This window comes from Sciurus vulgaris (assembly GCF_902686455.1).
Source record: "Sciurus vulgaris genome assembly, chromosome: 7".
NCBI lineage: Eukaryota > Metazoa > Chordata > Mammalia > Rodentia > Sciuridae > Sciurus > Sciurus vulgaris.
In genome coordinates this window covers 128,351,152-128,357,151 of record NC_136467.1, presented here as the reverse complement: position 1 = coordinate 128,357,151, position 6,000 = coordinate 128,351,152, and the positions used below count along the sequence as shown (strand labels likewise).

General features: G+C 37.9%; 1 pseudogene across 1 annotated transcript; it reads right to left on the bottom strand.

Moving 5' to 3' along the window:
• Nucleotides 1-4,227: 4,227 nt before the first annotated feature.
• LOC306666981 (olfactory receptor 2J3-like) lies at nt 4,228-5,164 on the bottom strand (annotated as a pseudogene). The gene has a single exon. The product of its transcript is annotated as an olfactory receptor 2J3-like (transcript).
• Between the last annotated feature and the right edge of the window lie 836 nt (nt 5,165-6,000).

The following is a 6,000-nucleotide window of genomic DNA, read 5'->3' as shown; positions in this document are numbered from 1 at the left end:
TCATAAGATCAGTCATAGCTGGTGGGAGTGAATGTTAAGAAGGTGCTCCCACCTGACATGGATATCTTCATGAGAAATTATACGGCCTCTGAATTGGAAGACATGTGCAATGAGTGTAGGCAAAAAGCCAAGGAAAATGTGTCAAATGGCTGCCATGACTTTGGGGCACTTGTGCTGAAGGCATCCTCCTGAAGGAGTATGGGACTAAAATGAGTGAACTTCTACTCTGAAGTAATATTTATGTTCAGCTGTTAATGAGAAGCATGCCATCTCCTTCTTGTCCTTGTTGATAGCTGCCAGATAGCTTGACCTGACATAGCACTCCAAGTTGGAAATCATGTAAAAACTATAAGACCTCCCAGGAGCTTTAGGGATGAAGCAGTTTATTTATGCAGCAAACTATACTGTCCCTGAAAATGAAATACTCACAGCAGGAATGAAAACCACCATTTTCAAATGGCTCCAGATAAATATCATGGAACTCTAGTTTCAATCTGAGTTCTTCTTTGGATCTTCCTGTTTCTCAAACAACACAGGCTGTAGCTGATATGGGGAATATTGAAAAGATTAGGAAGAAAGGGATAGAGAGTTTGGAACAAAACAGAAGAAATAGAAAGAAAGAAAAAACAAGAGGTCCAAAAAGGAAAAGCTAGGAATGAGCTTTCAAGTGGAAAGGATGATAATGTACTTGCAAAGTTCTTCTCCAAGGATATTTACACAGTCCAACCAATATTACATATAACTACAATGCATTAATAAATCGTTAAAATAAAATAAATGAGAGGAGAGCTCTCTGGTCCATAGCAAAGAAGTGGGGGCTCCCCTCCCACAAGGAATCTTAGATATTATGCATGTGTGTGGTCCTTTACTGTGTGCAGTAATAAATAGTCGTGGCCAATGCTTCATGCAAGGAGTGAAGAACTCAAGAGCGGAAACTTAGAGAAGGATTCATGTGCTCCAAGAATGGTAACGTAGGATAATTTGCTGTTGGCTTTTCCCCAAAACCTGCCACAGGGGATTCATATGTCTATTGCAATCACAGAGCCATATCCCCAGTTCTATTTTGTATTTTATTTAGAGACAGAGTCCCACTGAGTAGTACCTCACTTTTGCAGAGGCTGGATTTGAACTCAGGATCCTCCTGCCTTGGACTCTGGAGCGGCTGGAATTATGGGCATGCAACACTGCACCCTGTGCAAATAAGGTCTTGATAGTGTGGGTTCCTAGGTCCATAGGCAAATGATTAGAACAGGAGATTAAAAATACAAAAAATTTACTAACCCAGGACTTCCAATCATTAAGGAAGAATCTGTCATTTCATCACAGTCTATAACAAACACACCATTGTCCTACTCCCAAAACAACAGAAGCACCAAGACATGAAATATTAGGTAAAACTGGAGATGGACCACAGGCTGATATTTTTCTCACTATTAATGATATCAGGTTGCATGTGAATTGTTAAATATTTGAGATTTTTCTATATTAATGTCAGCAAAATTTCATCTTAGTGATCTATTTGCAAATTGGGTAAGTCATACTACAGAGAAGTAAGATAAAATTGATTGCTGCGTATATAGTGAACTGCCTCTGTCCTCCTCCACTGGTCTCCTGTGACATCTGCAACCAATCACCTTGGTGAAATGGAAGCAAATGTTAAACTGGAGCAACACCCACAGCTCACAGACAGTTGGACAACTGCTGTATGACCTTGAATGTAAAGTTACCTTCTTCTAAGGACAACAAATATCAGACACCAAATATCATATTTCCATTTAGTATAGGAGCAAAGACTTATGGCTAGAACATTGCTGAGGCATGCTATGCTTGATGGATTGAGGTAGCTAAGTGCAGTACAAATAGAAATTAAAAGGAAAATTCCTATCTTATGGAAAGAAACAAAACTGGAATCTATGATCTGTAAGTTTGGATTGGACCCCTTTAATTAATAAGATTTAGCCTTTTATTCAAAATAGTGACTGCTTATGATGACAAAGTCAAACACCACCGGCAAGAGCATATCCTCCTCTTGGGACTGGTTATGGACATGCAGTGTCCGTATGGATGGCCATACTTGTTTTATAATTGAATTGAACATGACCTTACCCACAAGCCTGCATCCATCCCACTTCATGTGCAAATCCTACTTGGGACCTTGTAAAACCTGGCATAGAATGATTCAAGTTGCCAGGAAACTTTACACACTTGCTATAATTTCTCCTTAAACAGCAAGCATTGTCAGTGAGTTTCAGGTTGAGGCTTAAGTTACGAACACTGCTTCTGCCTTAAATAATACTCAGAGAACCAGAGTGTTGCTTAATGAAGAAACTAGTCAGATGCAGAAGGTGGTGCTAGATACACCAACTGCGGAACAGGGAGGTAACTCTGTCCTCATTAAATCAGTGTCTGTTTATCTGATAGTAATCTTAAATATCTTTGGCTCTATATAAGTCACAAACCCATAATATAGCTAAAGGTAAACTTGGTATTGATCCTTTTTCTGCTTTGTTACAGTCTCTTCCTGTTTCCTGAAGATATGTTGTATTGTATTCTCCCTCTAATAATACAGCTTATCATATTCTGCTGCTCTTGGTATGGTGATCTAGGATTTGGCTTAATGTATATTCTGATGTGCTGCTCAAGGGACATTCTAGAATTTGGGCATAATAAGATTGTTAGGGTATTCCGGCACATGGAAGATGGACTGTATCATCATTTAAAGAATAGTGGGACAATAGAACACCCTATTCCTAATACAGCCCCTTTCCCCCAAAACCTTAACAAGGTAAGGGAACTGTGATAGCAAGTCTGGCACAAAACACCCAGATACATATGACCTTGAAGAACACTGTCTATCTTGTGCACAACAGGAACTAGAACAAGTTAGTGTTACCCGTATAAAGCTGCTTTCCTGCATATATACGAGTTAAGTTGCTACTTGCTGCATTGGTGGGCCAGCAAACTAAGCAGGCTAATGCTAATGATGTTACTGTGGTCTGCAGTCTACCATATACAAGCCCTCTCTGAGTAGATATAGGCACAGAACTGAGGATACTGTGGAAAAGATATGTGTCACTCATCCAGTCAGTTGCTACTGGACATAACTTCATAAGGGAGAAGAATCACAATATGGCAAAGCATTGAGGAACAGAAATGCTGTCTGTCAGTCTCTCATCACTGAATTCTTCTTTTTTATATAATTATCTTTTAATTCTTTTTACAGACTGCATTTTGATTCATTGCACACAAATGGGGAGGAGGATTTGAAAAATGGTAGAATGAGATAGACTTCATCACCCTACATGTACATGTATAATTACATGAATGCTATGAATCTACCCTACTCTTCTTAAAACCATGATATCTTGTTAGGTTTCCACAGTAAATGCCTCCACGCTGTCTCTGAACATTTTTTTGGCTAGTTTGACACCTAACCCCACTGGACTTTCACAGCTGGCTGTGGAGAAGATAGCTGTAGATGTGCTTAAGCATTTACTGCACTTAATTATACGAAACCTTTGATGACTGCTATGTGAAAAACTATCAGAACTTTCACATTATTTCAACCTCCTGTGCTAACTAATATGTACCACCATAAAAAGGTAAAAATAGATGCATATGAAATGGTTTTGCTATATAACTCACAGGTGCTTTTGCTAAAATTTGACATATTTTCTTACTACCCATAATTGTGTATGAGGGAATATGGACCAAGATCTTCTCAATATTTACTGTTCAACAAACAATAGCAATACTGGAGAAATATATTTCAAGTATCTCATTATAATATCTTTATTTCAACAAGAAAGGTTTTCTTCATAGAAAAAAATTGAAAGACACATTCAGGTGATTTTTAAATTGGTAACATCCTCTTTCCATTCAAATTATAAAATGTTCTTTTATCAATAAGTCACACATCTCATGTTCAAAAAATGTAAGGCTTTAGATTGATTAGAATTGTTATATGGAAAAGTCACTACTGGTGTAGATCTTGATTTGATGTGGCTGAGTTCTTCACCAGTAGATTGTATTTAGGTAGTTTTTTTGGTTTTTTGTTTCTTGTTTTTTACATTTTAGAAAGAACTCTGTTGCCTTCCTTAAGTATTTGCTCAGTAAGTCAAATGGAGTGCCTGAAAGGGTAGTGTGTGAATGGGTGGATCAATGAACTCCTGGTAAAGACACAGATATACTTTTGCAAAATTAATGTCACCAGTACACAGGGCATTGTCACCCCAGTAGTCTCCTAACTGCTCCTCTTACATCATTGTTTAAGAGAGTATGGATGAGAGGGTTGAGGCAAGGTGTGACAGCAGTATAACACAGGGAAAGGAACTTCCCTTGATTTTGAGAATTTTCTCTTGGTGACTGGAGATATATGCACAGAACTGGAAAGAAAAAGAGGGAAACAACCATAAGATGGGTTCCACAATCCCAAAGACTTTCTGAAGTCCATTTCTTGACTGCATCCTGGTTACAGCACGAAAAATGGCACCATAAGATGTCAGAAAGAGGATGACAGGGATAAAAAAACCAAAAAAAAAAACAAAACAGAGTTATGATCTTGAGGGTCAGTTCATCAGCATGACTATCAACACATGACAATTTCAGAGGTGCTAGAATTTTATAGAAGTGATCTACTTGATGATGTCCACATAGGGGTACATGGAGGGTAAAGATGGAATGGAGTGTTGAGTTTATAAAGCTACTTACAAAGGAAGCTAGAGCTTACAAGTGGCAGAGTGGAGGGTGCATGAGGACAGTGTAATGCAGGGGTCTGCACACAGCTACATAACGGTCATAGGACATCACCACCAGGAGGACACACTCTGTGCCTCCTAGTGCTAGGACAAAGTAATGTTGAACCATGCAACCTACATAAGGAAAGGTATTCTCTGGGCCTCAGAGACTCACCAGCAGTTGGGGGATGGAGCTGATAGTGTAGCAAAGATCCAGGAAAGAGAGGTTTGAGAGGAAGAAGTACATGGGGGTGTGGAGATGGGAATCCAGGTGTGAAAAAATGATGATGAACAGGTTGCCTATCAGTGTCAACAAGTAGAATATCAAGAAAACCACAAAGAGAGTTGCTTCCAAGTGAAGTCATTTAGAAAAACCCAGGAGAATGAAGTATCCTTCAGATGTAGCATTGATTTTTTTCCATCGTCATTTGTTATCTGAAGGGAGAAGAAATCACATAATTTCAAAATAATTAAATAATGGCTCCAAAAATCATAGAGAGATTTGAAAAATTAACAAAAGCCAATTATAAGGTCCTGACACTGTTCAATCCTAGGGCAATTTAGAATTTCTATTATAATTCTAGTAGGTAATTTAGAAAAGCTTTTGCAATAAGTGAAGAGCATAAAAATCCTTACATTAATAGGGTATTAAAACTGAAAAAAAAAAAAAAAAAAAAAAAACACTGATAGTGAAAGCAAAGCTCTTCTATCTACCAGAGAACAATAAATTGAATTAAAACCAATGGTAAAATATGCGATGTGTAACAGGTTGTTACATAGTCTAAAATACCTCTTGCCTGTTACTTGTCTTTTATCTTATATTTTAGTTTTTGGTATTGGGGATAAAATCCAGGGCCTCACACATACTAGGTTAGTATTCTGCCAATGGGCTACATCCCTAGTCTTTGAGCAATTTCATATTAATTACAAAGGGAAAAGAGTAAATTTTATAGTCCAATAACCTGTTGAACACCCCACGACCACATTATGAATGACAGCAGCAGTTTGATGCAGACCAACATTATAAGGTTTGCAGATGTGATGCTTCCAACGGGATATGATATCAATCAGTGGTGTTTCTGCCAAAAATATACAGCCTAAGTTCTGATAATAAAGAAATATAACACAATCTCAAATCGAGACTAATTAGAAGACTGTACTCTTCAAATTCTCAAGGTCACAAAAGTCCACAAATTTGAGAAACTTGTCGAGGATAAAGGTGACTAAGTACACACAATATCTAAATGTATGATCCTCCACTTAA